A 9,102-nucleotide genomic window follows, 5' to 3' on the forward strand; every position below is an offset into this window, starting at 1 on the left:
AGGAGCTCGGTCACACGGGAGGAGCTCGGAGTAGAGTTGCTGCTCCTCCACGTCGACGGGGAGTCCGCTGAGGTGACTCGGGCATCTGTTCAGGATGCCTAGAGAACCTGAACGTCTCCCTGGGGAGGTGTTCCGGGCATGTCCCACCGAGAGGAGGCCCCGGGGACGACCCAGGACACGCTGAGGCAGAGGGCACGAGATTACTGCTCTTCACTGGGGGATGAAGTACTCAGTTTGTTAAGTAAAAGTACAGATACAGGAGCAAAAGAATATTCAAGTAAAAGTAAAAGTATCACATGAAAAAATCGATTTAAGGAGAGCTGGAGGTGTGTGTGAGGAGAGGGACGTCTGGGCCTCGACTGAAACTGGATGAAGATGAAGAAAATGGACGGATCAGGTTCAACATTTGTGAATTTCCCATCATCCCTCTGTCGAATCTGAGAAGCTCATCACATCAGTTCATTCGACAACTGTTAAATTCTACACTGAAACTTAAACACAGATGCAGTAGTTTGTGTATTTTCTCCATCTCCGTCTGAAACGGTCTCGTTGTTCCTTCAGTGTTTCACAGCTGAAGCTCCACAGACATATTTCTGTATCTTTCCATTTGGGGAGGGGCCGCTCTGTTAATCTGAGCTGCTAATATTAATCTGAGTACAGACTGGATTGCATCAGGAGATTAGCAGCACAGCAGGATTTTCAGAGCAGAGGGTCAGTCCACATGTCCCAGAGTACTGCTTTTATTTAATACAACCTCTGTATTCTACGTTTATGAGACGTCAAACACTGTGAGAAAACTGTAGGATAAAACAGGTCAGTTTGTGGAGTGTTTGTTCACTGATCCACAGGTTGGAGGTGCGAGTCCAGATCCCACAAATGAATGCTGTCGTTTTGTCCTTGGGCAAGACACTTAACCCACCTCGTTCCCAGGGTCGACCAGGGGTGGGCAAACTTTTTGACACACGGGTCACAATGGGTTCTAAAATTTTACAAATTGTTTTCCAAATCCATTCATTAAATTAATAATTAATGTATAAAATTTCACAGCAGAAAAACTTTGAACAAGGGTTACTCTTACCTATTTTAATATAATTTGGTCACGCTTGGCGGGCCGCATTAATAAACCCAAAGGGCAGTGTGTGGCCCCTGGGCCGTAGGTTGCCCATGTCTGACATAGACTGTTTATATAATTAGACATAGCTAATCTGCTCGCCACCGTGTACCAAACAGGAAGTGATCATGGAGGTGCTCCCAGCTCCATCGACGTCATTTTGGTCTTAAAATGTTCATATTAAATCACATGATCCTGGTATTTTTCTTTTGCTGTTGTGTTTAAGGCACGTTAAAATGTTTCCTCCTCAAAAACAGACCTGGAGTTGTGTTTTGTTTCATTTACACATGTTTGAGTCACACTTTATTATTAGTCTGTAACATCTCCAAAGCTCAAAACGCTCTGTTCCACCTTGTGATGTCATCAAGTGGTAGTTTTCAAACTTAACAGCTACAGTAGTTTTTGCCTTCAGTTCAGTAGAGACGGCCAATTCCAGGGTTAAAATGATCCAAATGATTCAAGTAAAGCTGTGTGGAGTTCAAAAACACAGTGGAGCACTTCCTGGATCACCACATGATGACATCACAAGGTGGAACAGAGTGTTTTCTCAGTCTAAATATGCAGGTTTGTGTGTTAAACATGTGCGAATGAAACAAAACACAACTCCAGGTCTGTTTGTGATGAGGAAACATTATAACATATATTAGTGTAATGTCTGAGGTCCAGGACATTTGTGCCGTGTTTTCCTGGACCTTAAACGGTTCGAGGCCTGACAGACTCTAGAAATGTCCCGCAGTGTAAACAGCAGATAAATCTCCTCTCAACAAACACGCTACAAGCAAAAGGATCAGTCTGCGCCCGAGTCTGCAGCTTTACTCTCAATCTCTACAGAAAATACTCCACACAGACAGCGGCGGCGCAGAACCAAGGACACGTCGTAAAGTACTGGACTGTACTGCGTTTGAGAGCAGTATCTGTACTTTCTGCTACACTACGTTTTCTGAACAGTAAGGTAAAAGTGTTTTTGATAATTGTCTGAGACCTGCTGAAAAGGATGAGGGTTTATTTTTAACATGTTCAGAATTTGAGCAAAACAAATAAAAACAGATAAAAAACAACAGATTTAATCGTTTCTGTTGAACAAATTTATTAAAAGTCAAAATGATCAAAATCACCACATTTGAAGATTTATTACATGAAAATCTACTTTTAGTTTTTACTCTTTAAGTGTATTTTTAAATAGGTGCTTTAATACTTTTTTTTCATGTGATACTTTTACTTGAAAAAAAATTAAATAAAAATAATAAACACAAAATTAAATAAATAAAATAAATAAATAAATAAAATACAAATAAATAAATAAATAAATGAACAAATAAAAAAATAAAAAAATAAATGAATGAATGAATGAATAAATACAAAAAAATGAATGAATGAAAAATAAATTAATGAAAAATAATTAAATAAATAAAAAATAAAAATAAATACATAAATAAATGAACAAATGGACGAATGAATGGATCAATTAAAAAAAATAAATGAATGAAAGAATAAATACAAAAAATGAATGAACAAACAAACAAATGGATAAATAAATAAATAGTTACCCCATTGCCAGAACCTGGACACACATTTGTACAAAAACACCACAGACACGGTCCATGGCGAGCGACTACAGTGGGAGCGTTCATGTCCCCGCTGAAGGTTTTACACGGGCTGTAAAGTAACTGTTAAAGTGCCAAAACACTGAGTACGAGAGGCGCTCAAATTAGTCTGAGGTGTAATTGTGCGAGAAATAGATTTAACAAGTTCAAACTGAACTAAAAATAGAAAACAGCAAACTACAAACTTCTGTAAGACTAAACAGCTCGTCTCAACTGCAGAGAATATTTAAAGTGGGATTAGAATTATGATGAGGTGCGGTTTGTGTTATAGTTTTGACACATTTTTAGACCTGGATGTGTGACTTTAATGCTGTTACCATGGAAACAAACCTCCTGGTCCAGCCTGATCTCGTCTGAGTTCAGAGGTTAAGTAAAGTCAGGCCTGGTCGGTGCTTGGACTTGAATGTTGTGTCCTTAAGCAAGACGTTTGATCTATGAGTCTATGGTGGCCAGTGCGCTCGTGTACGCTGTGGTCTGCTGGGGCGGCAGTCTGTGCGTGAGGGACAGGCTCAATAAGATCATCAGGAGGGCTGGCCATGTTGTGGGGGAGGAGCTGGACTCTCTGACTGTTGTGTCGGACAGGAGGATGTTGGCCAAAATCAGGACTATTCTGGACTATTCTCTCCCTTCCACCCCCTCCACAAGGTGCTGTCCAATCAGAAGAGCTCGTTCAGCCACAGACCGTTCCTGCCTCGCTGCTCCACTGAAACTGTAACTGATCACATACAAGTACTGCAATATCCCATTTACTGTCTGTACATTGATGCAAATATGTCGTTATGTAATTATTTATACTCTATTTTAATTATTTATTGACTCTATTTTATTGTATTGTTTTTAACACTGAATTATTATGACGCTACTTATTTTTAATTTTTCTATTTTGTGGTCGGTGGCATCTGTAACGAAGAGAATTTCCCCTCGGGGATCAATAAAAGTGATTTTGATGCTAACGCTAACGCTAACCACTTTTAACAGAAAAGAACAACGACTCACCAGCTCCACTGTGTGATCCGTCTGCAGCTGGAACCCAACTTCTACAGTGGGGAAAAAGGAAAAGTGCAGAGTTTTAAACAGATTAAACATTATAGAAGTGAGTTTAAATGTGTGGTTGTGAGTTTAAATGTCTAGTTGCAAGTTTAAGTAGTTTGTTGCGAGTTTAAATGATTGGTTGAGAGTTTAAACAGTCAGTTGCAAGTTTAAAATGTCGGTTGCGAGTTGAACTGTTTGTTTGCAAGTTTGAATAGTTTGTTTGCAAGTTTAAACAGTTGGTTGCGAGTTTAAACAGTTAGTTGCAAGTTTAAATAGTTTGTTTGCGAGTTTAAATGATTGGTTGAGAGTTTAAATGGTTAGTTGCATGTTTAACTGTTTGGTTGTGAGTTTAAACAGGTGGTTGCAAGTTTAAAATGTCGGTTGCGAGTTTAACAGTTTGGTTGCAAATTTAAACCATTTGTTTGCAAGTTTAAATGGTTGGTTTCAAGTTTAAACAGTTTGTTTGCGAGTTTAAACGGTTAGTTACAAGTTTAAATAGTTTGTTTGCGAGTTTAAATGATTGGTTGAGAGTTTAAACAGTTAGTTGCGTGTTTAACTGTTTGGTTGCAAGTTTAAACGATTGGGAGAGAGTTTAAACAGTCGGTTGCAAGTTTAAAATGTCAGTTGCAAGTTTAACTGTTTGGTTGCGAGTTTAAACAGTTGGTTGCGAGTTTAAATGGTTAGTTGCAAGTTTAAATTGTTTGTTTGCGAGTTTAAACAGGTGGTTGCAAGTTTAAAATGTCGGTTGCAAGTTTAAACGATTGGTTGCGAGTTTAAACAGTTAGTTGCAAGTTTAAATAGTTTGTTTGCGAGTTTAAATGATTGGTTGAGAGTTTAAACGGTTAGTTGCGTGTTTAACTGTTTGGTTGTGAGTTTAAAATGTCGGTTGCAAGTTTAACTGGTTGGTTGCAAATTTAAACTGTTTGTTTGCGAGTTTAAATGGTTGGTTTCAAGTTTAAACAGTTGGTTGCGAGTTTAAATGGTTAGTTGCATGTTTAAATTGTTTGCAAGTTTAAACAGTTTGGTTGCAAGTGTGAATAGTTTGTTTGCGAGTTTAAACCATTTGTTTGCGAGTTTAAACTGTTAGTTGCAAGTTTAAATAGTTTGTTTGCGAGTTTAAACGATTGGTTGAGAGTTTAAACGGTTAGTTGCAAGTTTAAAATGTCAGTTGCAAGTTTAACTGTTTGGTTGCAAATTTAAACTGTTTGTTTGCGAGTTTGAATAGTTTGTTTGCAAGTTTAAACAGTTGGTTGCGAGTTTAAACCGTTGTTTGCGTGACTAACCTGTACGGCGGTCCTTTAGCTGCCCTGGTTCACTTCCGGACGCCATGAGAGACGCACACGAGTCTTGAATCAGGCGCTGAGAAGAATCTTGATTGACAAAAGCGAAATAAAACCTGCGGACTGGACAAAACATTGTAGGAGTGAAGACGTTTTCGCTGCTCATCCAAGACGCCAGTTTACGTGAGGGTTGATGGTGACTGCAGAGGCTGATGGTGCAGATTGGCAGCAGTGTGTGTGTCAGTCTGCCCCAGGACGGCTGTGGCTGCAATAGTAGTTTACGGTCACTGAGTCTGGAGTGAGTGAATAATGCAAAAAAATGAGTCTCTTTACAAGTGTCTTTACATTTTTGTGCATTTTTTAAGACAAAAATAGTTGTTACACAGCACAAAATAAAAGATCGTGTGCTTAAAATTGAATAAATGCAATATCAGCCGCTTCAATTCCATTTTAAAGGACGAGCTGAGGGTTAATTAAATCTTTCTCTCTTCATCTGAGAGAAAAAGCTTGTTCTCTGTTCTTGCCACTAGAGGTCAGGCTTCATTAACTATAGAACATGAGCTCAAAGTGAACATCCAGACACATTTGACCTGCAGCTGCTTTTCCATCACAGCTTCATCTTTTTTTTTGCAACATTTATAAAAAATAATGAACTCTCTTTCTTTGATATTTGGGCTTTTTAAAATGAGAGTCTCACTGTGCAGCCTTTGACCCCAACACTTCACACTTTAGATCTGTTTTACGGCTGAAAAACGCACTATTTTGTTTCTTTCTGTCACATATTTAATAGATATAACACTGTGTTTTTTTTGTTTTTATTGTTTTTGACTGATTTCTTATGTAAAAATGGATATTACGTCCCAGAAATGTGAATAATAAGAACGTACATCTTTGTAATGACATTTGGAAGACTTAATGGATTGATACAGAAAAAAACAAAAAACCCAATAAACAAATAAAAATGTCTAGATGTTCTAAATCACGTGAGTCAAACTTAAGGCCCAGGGGCTAAATGTGGCCCTCTACATCATTTTATGTGGCCCTCGACAGGGTAAATTAAAAGGTATGATGGTCTTAAAATGTCGTTTTATCAGGAAATACACAGTTACACAGACATATTTTTTTATATATTTGCAAATGCACATGTAATATTTGTAACTTGAAGAAGTAATAAATACAGAAACAGTGAATTAACAATATTAAAAAGTAGTTACATTTATTTTACATCTGGCCCTTTGACGGCAGCCATTTTGCTGATGTGGCCCTCGGTGAAAATGTGTTTGACTCCCTTGTTCTAAATGATCCCCATGTGCTTTGGCTGGCTGGAATGTTCCACTGTATGGCATTAAACGCATCTCTTGTACCATTTTTACACCTTCATTTTCAGACAAAAACGCGTCTAAAATCTGAAAATTGACAATAAAATTACGTGTAGCGTCTCCCTGGGATTATTCACCAAAACTCAACACCAAAACATGTTGTAATCACACGGTCCTCGGAAAACATCACGTCTAAAATGACTTTCGAGGAGGGGTCAGCAGGGGTCAGCAGGGGTCAAAACGGCACAAAACGCTGTAGTTAGAGCCCAAAATTACCCAGAAGGAGGCTCTGTTCACAATAAAACGTGTGAATATTTGTGTTTGTTTCCTTTTTGCAACGTTCTCCCCATTAAAAATAATAGATTTAGTTTTACATTTTTGTCACTATGGCAACGGAACACTCCAAATTTGATCATTATTCCCATCAAACCCACGGATTGTAGGAACTGCCGGGTAGTAGACCTGTCACGGTAACACATTTTCAAGTAAATATAGACCATAAACGATGATATTTAAACTAATTTACGCCACGGACACAAAAAGCAGACACCAAGAGCAGATTTAAAGCACAAAAACTATTCAAAATCTGCAATAATGTTAAAAAAAATCAGGAGCTGCAATAAATAAACAGCAGAATGAAACACTTCAGCGCTAAGTTTGCATCTGTAATGAGTCATAGAAGTTATGAATTCAATGTTTTAAGGCTTAAATCTTATCGCACAGCTGAAAAAATAACCAAAAATCTCCCAGTTATCCAAAGAAAATGCGCACAAGATAAATATTGACCCTAAAAACTCTGTACATTTCCATGAGATGAACTATGACGCAACAATCCTGTGCATATTTACAGTTCATGTAGGTTAACAGGGCGACGGAGGTACTCGTCCAAGAATCCAAAGATCAGAGGATCGAGGAGTTCTGTCGTCGTGTCCTTAGGCAAGACATTTCACCCACGTCACCTGATATTAAAATAATGTGTGAGTTTTATGGAGTAAATGAAAGAAATCGTAAAACTAAGGTGATATTTGAGTCCAATCGTGAAGCAAAAAGAGCCACCAGTGTTTGTTTATCTTAAGAAACTTGTCCTTCCACATTGACAAAACCTTGTTAACCGTGTTTTATCGTTGTTTTATTGAGTCTGTTTTAATGTTTTTTTAATCTTTTGCTTTGTTTAATGGTTTGGAAACTTGTCTCTTAAAAACAGAAACGGTAAAATGCGCAGTCAATTTTATTTTTTTATTTTAATTAATACATTTATTTATTTATTCTTTCATTAATTTATCTATTATTTTTAATTACTTATTTATTTATCTATTATTGTAGAAAAGGCAAAACACAAACAAATCACTGTGCAAAATACAATATATGTGAGTGGTTCAATTTGCATTTGAAAAAAACCCCAAAAGAACTTAGTGGGGTATATGTTGCTACGTAAAATAAATTACAAAATAAAATAAAAAAAAAATAACACAAAAATAATACAAATAAAAAAAAATAAAAAAAAAAAATAATAAAATAAAATAATAATAATAATAATAAATAAAAACAAATGTACTATTATTAATTATTATTATTATTATTAGTAGTAGTAGTAGTAGTAGTATTTAATTTTTTTTTTTTATAAATCAAATTTTTTCCATAAATAAAATAAGTTTAAATGCACTTTTAGCCTTAACAAGGGTCAGAGATTTTTACAGAAAAGTCCAAGTTCATTCCTCCATTGAACAGATTTTTAAATATCTGCATTTATGTTTGTGACTTTTTGCTAAAGGATAAGTGCAAGTTGATCAGGGAGTCTCAGCTTTTATCCTTCCGTCTCTTTACTCTGGGCAGGTACAGAAACTGGCAGAGGACATTTAAAAACACGACTCCCATCCTCTTAATAACGAGTTCAAACTGCTCCCGTCATGATGAAGTTTAAAGAGCGTCTCTGTAAAACCAAACACTACTAAATCACCTTCGTTCCTGCAGCCAGAAGTCGTCCCCTGACCAAGTGATGTCATTATATTTACTTTATTTATGTGCCATGTTTGTGCTCTTGTTTTTAATGTATTGTTTGTATTCGTTTAGTTTTTTTTTCATCTGCACTACACGATCTTCTATTGTCGCTTTTCCAGATGCAGATGCGTAAACGTGAATGAATAAACGAGCAAAACGTACCCCGAGGTCCCAATAAAACAACCTTGAACCTCGATTATTATGAATATTATTAGTTCATTTGAATCTTGGCAACATCCAGACCCGGGTCTACGGCGGCGCAAAAGGGACAACGCTGCATTGTGACGCAGTTTATAAAGATTTACACCCTGATTTGAGGCGGGATAATTAATGAAACTGAACGGAACAGAATCGACTTTGACGAGTTCCAATCGGGTGCGGTCGGTTTGGTCTGGAACCGCCGCGAGCAACGTCTGTCAACAAGCTAATCAAGTCGCCACGTTATTAGCAGTCGTAAGCCGTTTATCAATTCGACGGCTGCATTTGAAGGACACTTACGTCACTTCCGACCCGCCCCGTTTTGAATGTTGCCGAGAAATGCGCCCTGCGTTTCCAGCTTTTTCACGCCGACTGTCCGTGAACGAAGCGTGCATCTGAGCAGACTTCGTGACTTCTTCTACGACAGAAACGAGGTATATTTTCTTAAAGTTATGCAACACTAGCTACAATTGGATGGAAAAAAAACAACAAATCACCTAGAAAGTTATATTTGTGTATTGATATTCAAAGGGAAAGATTCATTTACTTCATTCAATCTA

Source organism: Periophthalmus magnuspinnatus, chromosome 24 (genome assembly GCF_009829125.3).
Source record: "Periophthalmus magnuspinnatus isolate fPerMag1 chromosome 24, fPerMag1.2.pri, whole genome shotgun sequence".
NCBI classification, from domain to species: domain Eukaryota; kingdom Metazoa; phylum Chordata; class Actinopteri; order Gobiiformes; family Gobiidae; genus Periophthalmus; species Periophthalmus magnuspinnatus.